The sequence below is a fragment of the Sceloporus undulatus genome, chromosome 4 (genome assembly GCF_019175285.1).
Source record: "Sceloporus undulatus isolate JIND9_A2432 ecotype Alabama chromosome 4, SceUnd_v1.1, whole genome shotgun sequence".
Taxonomy (NCBI): Eukaryota; Metazoa; Chordata; class Lepidosauria; order Squamata; family Phrynosomatidae; genus Sceloporus; species Sceloporus undulatus.
In genome coordinates this window covers 94,363,523-94,372,851 of record NC_056525.1, presented here as the reverse complement: position 1 = coordinate 94,372,851, position 9,329 = coordinate 94,363,523, and positions in this window count along the sequence as shown.

Here is a 9,329-nt window from a genome sequence, read left to right as displayed (position 1 = left end):
TATCTATCTATCTATCTATCTATCTATCTATCTATCTATCTATCTATCTATATCAGCTTGGCCTTCTTCAGGAAACTACTGCTATTGAAGTGAATGATATATTCAGAGCAGCAGGTTGCTAATAATGTCTGCTTTCCATGGAGGAATGCTTTCCATGTTTTCCATGGAGGAGTGCTAATGTCATATCTTGATACACTGAAATTAGTAGCCACATCATTTGTTTATGGCAGATTTTCATGTGTTTGTGTTTTGGACTACAACATATAGATGTATGTTTAAGTAAAAGGCTAATGCAAATTAATAACATGAAATGTTTCCCTTGAAAGAGGTACCAGATAGGCCTGTCCTATTTCCCTCTTATATTTGATGTGCCAAAGTGACTTACGTCACTTATATCAACTGTAAGCAATCCACAAACAAATACTGTGAGCTGTTTAAGAAAGGCAGGATATAATTTAAACAAACAAACAAAGAAACAAATAATGCCTAGAACCTTTGGATGGTGCTATTAAACAAAGTTGTAGAATTCATGGTTTAATACCTGAATCTTCAGAATTTAAAGTTATTCTTTGCGCAGATGTTCTTTTAAGGTTCTTTACTGAACCTCTGTCTTATGTTCCATTATGAAGGTAGATAACTATGTGCCACTATGAATGCAGTATGAAAAATGGGTATATTTAAAATGTTAAACAGCAGAGGGGCAATGTGGCATGAAAGTGAAGAATAATATCAGGATTTGAATTGTTGAAATTTTTATGAAATGTATGGGTCACGGTCCTTATGATCATAGCCTCTGTTTTCAAATTCAAAGTGAAAACAGTAATGCAAGGAACAAGAACAGTATATGTATATAAAAAAGAAACATCTGGACCAAACCATCAATTGGAACCACTGCAGTCCTGGTGCTAGAAATACATTGGAATTGGTATCAGGCTAGACTTCTTGAGAACCCAATTTCATAAACAGGATGTCAGTACTGAGAAGGTCATTCCTCTGATTGCTACCACTTTCCCCATCATATATACCAGTGACACTCAGAGATGATGATGAGGATGATGATGATGAGGATGATGATGATTATTATTATTATTATTATTATTATTATTAAACTTTATTATATAGTGCTGTAGATTTATACAGCACTGTACATTCAGTTAAAAAAATCAATAAAAATGAAACCTGCCAATGGCATACATTCTACAGGATAATAACAAAATACATATATAAAACAATGGATAATAATATAAAATAGCATTAGATAAAATAAGCAACCAACAAATTAAAAACATCGAATATCACATATCAGAGCAAGTATCAAAAACAGAAGAGTCTTCAAAAATGAATTCAGTAGGCCTGGTAACAAACCAAGCACAGTGGTTTCACTTCAAGCCAGCATCATCCTCATTCTATATTCACAGCCCTAGTCAGCAATCTAACAAGTAACAGCATTTGCTCCTAAATTAAGTGAACATGAGACTGTAGATGTAAGTTTAGTTAACACAAACAGTAGATGTAAGCTGTTCCTGGGCTCCACCTCTCTGGTTGCAAGTAGAGTATCACATCACTCACTCTTCTCTGTGAAAGTTGATTCCTTGCATATAAAAGGTAAAGGTAGTCTCTTGACATAATTGTCTAGTCGAAACTGTAGGGAGTAGTGCTCATTGCCGTTACTAAGCCAAAGAGCCAGCGTTGTCCGAAGATGACTCCAGTGGTCATGTGGTCAGCGTAACTGCACCAAATGCTGTAACCTTCCTGCTGAGAAGTGATACCTATCTATCTGCTTGCATTTGTATGCTTTTGAACTGCTACATTGACAGAAACTGGGACTAGTGACAGGAGCTCACCCCATCGTGCAGCACTTGGGCCTCAAACTGCCAACCTTCCAATAATCAGAATTGGGGTCTTAACCACTAAGCCACCACATCACCTTGCATATACAAAATGGATATATCTGAGGAAAAGCTCAGCTAGAATTATAAAGGCAGTCCAATCCAGAAATAGTTTTAGCACTTCATCTGCTGTTTATATGCATTGTAGCAATGTGATGATGAGTGACAATATGACAAAGCTGAAGCTATTGTATTGGAGAATGTTGTCTCAGTACAATATGAACAACCTGCCCTATTAGGCACAGTAATATTTCCACTATTTCTCCTTCAGGGATAGTTCAAAGATTATGACCAGTCCCCTGTGGTAAGTAATTCCTGTGCAACAGACAAATGAAAGAAGTTAGAATGAGCCTGCAAGAAAGATTGAAATCTCTTCAGCTTCAGCAAAGGATCTAACAAATGGCTGAAACTCTCAGCAAGCAAACACCAGACTTTCTTTCCTGCCTTTTGTTCAAGTTACACCAAAAATACACTGACTTTGGCGGGATACAGACCGCCGCTTTGCGGCGCTCCCCCACCGCCGCCATTTGCTCCGTGCGGGAGCCGCAGCAGCCAAACCGCGCGACTCCCGCGCGGAGCAAAAAAGAAGCTCCATTTCGGAGCTTCTTTCTGCGGTGCATCTATGACGTCGCGAGGCGCCGCAGGTGCATTCGCGACGTCATAAGCGCCGCGACACGTCTGGACGCTATGCGTCCAGTACGTAAAGATGGCGGCGCCCATGTGGAAGGGGCGCCGCCATCTTGTACGTACTGTATACGTACTAGGGTTAGGGGGGTGCGGAAGCACCGCCCCTTCCTAACCCTAGTACGTATACAGTACGTACTATATGGCGGTGTGTATCCCGCCACTGTACCATTCTTCAAGACTACCTCTAAGAAAATATATTTTAGGGCTCTGCCTTCCAGCAGATGGTGCTATAGATTGCCCTGCTCCATAGACAGACAGATAGACAGACAGACAGACAGACAGACAGACAGACATGGGGAAGAGAGAAAGGGAGATTAACAAACAAAATAAATTAGCAAAATGCTTTGGCTTCTGCCTTCTTCAGTTGCTGAAAACAAAAGTAAGCTATGTCCAACATGGCAGTTTGAAAGCATCAACCATCTCAAGTAGATGGTGGTGTTCAGTATTATTAGACAATGAAGTGTTAGGGTCTTAAGTCTGTGGAGCCAGAAATTATCCCATACATCAAAAGTACTTGAAACAGAAGACTCGTATATATAAGGCTTGTGTACAAGTGTACATGTCTGTTAATGGCCTGATTAATAACATGGATAAGACTATCTGTTCTTTTTGATGGAATAAATATCCAGCATGGGGGAAGAAGAGAATCAATATTTGGACCAAGGGACAGGTTGTAGAATTAGCCGTTTCTCTATTCTGTTTTGTTGCTAGAATTGTGTGAGTGCTGCTATTTATTCCCAAAGGTACTGTTTGCTGCAAACAACATCTTTGGGGAGAAAATAATACTTGTAAGTTGGTTCCATTTTTAGAGGAGAAACAGTTGATGAAGAAAAGGATAAACCCACCCTCATTTGGCTGGCAATGACAAACCAAACTGGCCCCCTCAACAGCTGCTCTTTTTTTCAGAACGAGAAGTGGCAGGTCCTAATTGCGGTTTTCTACAGCATGCTCAACACAATATATAGTTTAGTCTTAAGACAAGGATGAGCAAGTACCCATTGGCAGTTCTCATGCAGTTGTGTTATCTGACACAATTACAGTTACTCCTCTCACAATTGGTGTCACTGGAGAAATTTGGCTGCATCTACACTGCAGAATTAATGCAGTTTGACACCATTTTAAATGCCATTGCTCTATGCTATGGGATTCTGGGATTTGTAGTTTTCTGAAAGGTTTAGCCATCTCTGTCAGAGAGCTCTGATTCCACAGCAAACTACAAATCCCAGGATTCCATGGGATGGTGCCATGGCAGATAAAGCAGTGTCAAACTGTACTAATTCTGCAATCTGGTAGCAGTCCTAGGCAAATAATGTCATAACCATTTCAATCAGATTCATATTCTTAATCATAAATAAATCTTAAGGAGCAATCCAGACTTAAAATTGGAAAGAAGAACACACACACCTTTTCACTACACAGCAGTAAAACATCACATGAAAAGAAAAAATTGAAATTATATTAGTATGTGTACCCCAGTTCAAGTGGCAGAAGTATCAGGGTTCCCAGTGTTTATTTCACTGGATAGTACAGTTTGCCCTTGCTTTATGTGGAGGATCCGTTCTGGACCCCAGCACGTAAAGCAAAAAGCACATATCCTTCAGCCCCATTGCATAGAATGGGGCTTGGGCTTGCTGTGCAGCCATGAGCGCATGCGCATGGCATTGTTCTTATTGCCTGGCAGCTTCAGTGTAAACTGAAAGCCCTCTATAATGAGTCCGTGTATGGTGCGGGCTCACTGTACAGTTAAAACCCTTAGAAATGTTCTATGGAGAAGATTTGGATGGGATGGGGATGCACTTCTACCATCAGATATAAGATTTGCTGGTAGAGGGGGTCTTTTGCATTAGGCCCCCAGTTATATCATCAAGTGGTGCTGCTTTCCCCACCCATAAAAAGCAGTTGCCCGACTCGGCGGGCTGACCGCTTTGCCGCTAGACGCAGTGAACGACTACAAGCCCCAGAGTGCTCTGGGGCTTGCCCCGGCTCCCTATTGGTGCGCGGGGCAAAAGGGGAGGCCCTTCCACCCCGTGACGCTCTGGGAGCCGGGCTCGGTGACCGGGAGTTCCGGTCCTCCAGGGCAGATGATTGGTTCAGCTGCCCTGGAGGAGGAGTCTCCTGGTCAGGTGGTACTGAGGGCGGGGCTTAGGCCTATATAGGCCATGCTGCCAGTCCCAGCCCTCAGTCGGCGCTTGGCTACGGATGGTTAGGAGCCAAGCAGGAAGGGAGGAGGAGCTGAGCCTTCTCCCACCCACCCACCGCTTGGGTTTGGGTTTTTTGTCACAACTTTGGGGCGGCAGCATAGGCCAGGATCTGCACGGTGTGGTACCAGGGCTACGGAGCTCTGGTTTGGGAGTCAGTCGGGACCCGGGGGCAAATAGGGCAGGCATATGGCCATTGCGGGGGCCATAACGCAAGAGCGCCTCCCAGTGACTAGGGGCTTAGCGAATATGTGAACGCATGGCAGAGATGCGGTCCTTAGCCCCTAGGTCATCCCAATGCCTGGTGGGTGCCAGGTTGTGGTTAATCAGACAAACGTGGGGTTGTTTGATTTCACAGATCCTGACCTCATGCTTTGTGCCAACCCTACCAATGGTTTGCTTAATAAAGTTGTGGCCTTTCCTCCAACACGGTCTCCTGTGGTTATTCGGCAGCAGCATCTGAGGCAAACATTTTGTATGGAACCCATTTACGACTGCTATTCCTCTGCTATTTTGTATTATTTATGTTTAAAACTACACCTGGAATACAATGTTTCACAACTTTGTACCTCTGTAGACACCCTGAAAACTTGCAAAGGCTCCAGCTTAGCACTCAACCACTGCCTGCCTGCCTTCCTTCATTGTCAAACTGCAAGTTTTCTTGCTTTTCTACACCTTGGCAGTAAGGATACAATTTCATTCTCAAAGGAAGAAACGAGTACTTTTAGCAATTTTCTTTCTATTTATGGTGGGAGATTATAACTGCACAAAATTCTCATGTAGCATTTTTTCTGAGAAGGAGCATTTCTGCACAGGAAACTTAATATTTCTGCACATAAATTTTATTCTCTCTCCTGCTGAGGGGGTATACTGTGTGTGAATTTTGTACACGATAAGCCTTGAAGATTGAATTAATCTTCTTGTCAGGATCTCTGACACTCAAGAAACACATTTTCCCAGTGATTTGAGACATATTTTGAATATTCTTCCCAGCCCTGCTTGGCAGTAGAACACTCTCATACTTGTATGCAAGGAGAGTAGCAGAGCTTGTAAAAATTAATTTGTTTGTATTTCAGAGGGCATTGGACTAGGACTCTGGAGAACAGGGTTTGAATCCCTGCTCATCCATGGAAACCCGTTTCATAACCTTGGGCAAGTCACACTGTATCAGCCTTAGATGAGGGCAAGGGCAAACTCCATCTGAAGGAAACTTACCAAGAAAACCCCATGATAGAGTCATCATAAGTCAGAAACAACTTGAAGGCACACAACAACCACCACAACAATTGCATCTTCCAGAATGCCCCTCACAACATAGGCAAGTGACCAGGCAAAGAGGGTTTGACGTTATCTTAATTGCCTATGGTTTTGTTTTCTCTGTTCCTTGAACTTTAAGCATCAGAGTCAATGGGCTTGAAAGGGGTTTCAAAAGGTTATTTATTTAACATTCTGTACTATGTACAATAACATCACAGTTTTTTTGTGGATTGCATTGTTTATACAAGTGCCCCTTCAAAGTCCTTGTGGAAGCAAGGGAGGCAGTGCAAATCAACTGCTAAGTGTACAGATGTTGCACACCTTAAAAAATTTGGAAGGAATATGCCAGGAAGATTCCTAATGTGTCCTTTCATTTCAAAAAGAAAACCAATTATTTGGCATCCCAAAAGTCAGGAGCACCTTATTTTGAAACACCCATTTAGCATTTTTGTTCATAGCTTTTCGTTTTTCCTGTTCCTAGGCCCTGTCTAAGGCTTTTGCTCAGTCAGTATGACTGTCCACATCTCTCACGGCATGCAGCAACACTCTATAATTGACCCTTCCATCATGGCAAGCAATATATTTATGTAAATTCTTTAGCATCACAGCTGCTCAGTCAATAGCTGAAGTGAGCTATTGCAAACAAGATTTATATACGAAGTTAAGAGTAGATATTTATATTCGAATACTCAACTGTCAAGTTCTGTGTTGACATGATATTAATACATTTACTAGTGTTGCACAAACTGTTCAAGGCTTAAATTAAGCTGCATGTGCAGAAAGACATCCCACACAGACCTCAAAAGGCTTTCAAAAAAATCTCCACTATGGCAAACATCTTGCTTGACTGTAGTGCAATAAACATGCAAGACCTAAGACTGCTCATTTGAAGTAGCCCTGGAGAGTTCTGGAATTAGGGAAGGAGGCATGTGAACTGAGAATGCTGATCACAGAGCAATGCCATGTTGAGGGACATCAATTGAAGACAGCTTCCAGTTAAGGCCCAGTTAAAACTGGGTATGTTCTTTTCTTCTTCTCTACCCATAAACATTCTGTATAGAACCATACTCAGTGCAATATTTGCAAATGGACAACTATATATGTAAAACAGGGATGCAAATCTTTGCTTATTTATTATTGCATGCAAGAATGAAAAAAAAGTTTTAAATGTTTTCTTGTCACTTGGCAAGGTTACAATAATTCTTTTTTCACTTGCTGAGAATTTTTTCACCCAGAAAAAGTTTATGCAAAACATAATTCTTCTCTTTTGTACAAAATACCTGGTTGTGTTTTCTGCTCAATGGGCTGTTGTTGTTTTGCATACATTTCCCACAAAAGTCCTGAAATGTGAAATATCTCACAGCAGCTAACCATTTATTTCCTGTAGGGGGGTCTTGATGTGTTGAGACACCCTTTCTTGTTAAGGATAAGAAAAACTGCCAGTATTCTATACAATGATCATGACTTTCCCTTCCATTAGGCAGAGTAAGGCAACCATTTCATGTGGCAGATGCTAAGGTGCCCATAGCAGTGGTCAAAGTCTGCCTTATGTCATAAACTAGTCTGCTCTTCTCATTTGCAGGAGAGGATTTTACCTCATTCCAATATTGACAAATGATTCAACTGCCAATTAATATAGCTCCTGTATTCATCCTGTCTTTCACTATAGACATGTTTTTTTTTTGGGGGGGGGGGGGCACCTGATAGCTGTAGACACATGGATTGTCCACATAAACAAAACAGCCTATTAATTAGTATTCCTCATTGTCTAAAGTGGCTGCTTCACATGCTAAGTCACATAACACGCTTTTTCACATCTGTGGACAAATAGGCTTCCCTAACAACACATCACCACAAACAGAATTACTAGATGTGTGTTCAGTATTATTCACTGGACTGTGTATCCCTTTCACATTGTACTTCTTTCTCCCAATGAGGCCATTATTCTGCAGTGATGCTTCCTGTAATATCATGATTTCCCTTCCATCCTTTCTGTTTCTCCTGTCTTCCTACTATTGAAAAAAGGGATCTGGTATCCTGTTTAGTGTTTATGAGAATGTTAGCTGGATGTACAATATCATAATATTTAGAGTTCATGTTTACTCTTGTTAATTAACCCGACCCCCAAAACCTGCATCTTAAGCCAAGGTGCACTAAGGTGCTACAGATAAAGGAGTTGGTAAATGATGTGTGCAGTGCTCTCCTGGTCACAGGGTACATTGAGACAAGCAGCTGTGGCAGGACCTTGAGTGGTCTTTCCATCTGCCTGTCTTAACATTACCCATGACTGGGACAGCAGCAGCCATCATTTCCCAGCTCCCTGATCTACAGAGCTTTGGAAACCTTCTGTTGGGGCACTGCCTGGCTTAAGAGAGAGGTTTTTTGGGGGGATGCCAAATGCTATCAATAGAAGTAGCTACAGTGGCAGAATGAATTCATTGATAGCTACATCTGAAAATACAGTACAGTATCATGGCTAATTCTGTCAATTGCCTGTCAGAAAACAATATGATGGGTTGCCTTCCTCTGCATTCAACACATGCAGAGGTCTGTAGGACCTCAGGTTCCTAAATCTGCTTAGTCAGCAATCTTGCTACAGTCATATATGCATGCTAAACCACTGTTCAGGTATACCATGCACTATGCAGGTATGTTCATGGCCAATCACTTAGATGATAGTTATCCAATTTCCTTTTTTTATTTCTTAGAAGTGAATTAGACCTCTTTTAGAGGAGACTTTAAAAGGCTATCAGAAAGCCAATATGATGAGATCACTGTCTACTTTTAACATACCCTGACATATCTGAGGGAAAAGATCCCTCTCTAAAACCATTCCCAGAGAACCAAAACTGATTTTGGATGGCTGAAGCAATTACAGAACTGGCATGGGAAATTGTCATGGAGAGCTGCAGATGAGAAATTGGCATAAAAATGTCATTCCGATAACTCAAGCCAGGAATTAAATGATAAATGTTATTAGATTAGGGATATCAATTGTCAAAGGAAATGTGAACCAAATGACCAAACAAAAAACAGCCACATGCAGTTCTGATCTTTGATTCAGCTTCCTTCTCAAAGAAGAGATGTAGCTCTCCTAAGGGAAAGACTAATTGGCTAGTTTTAAAACACACTATTCAGGGGCTTTGGGCTGTCTATTGGTGGTTAAGTACATTTGATTCTCAGAAACCACATGAGACACTCTCACAGGCTATGTGGAAATTCATGATGTAAAACTATAAAGTCAGTATGGATTGTGACAATACAAAGAGGATTTCATTTGATGTAAAGGTGCCCTCCC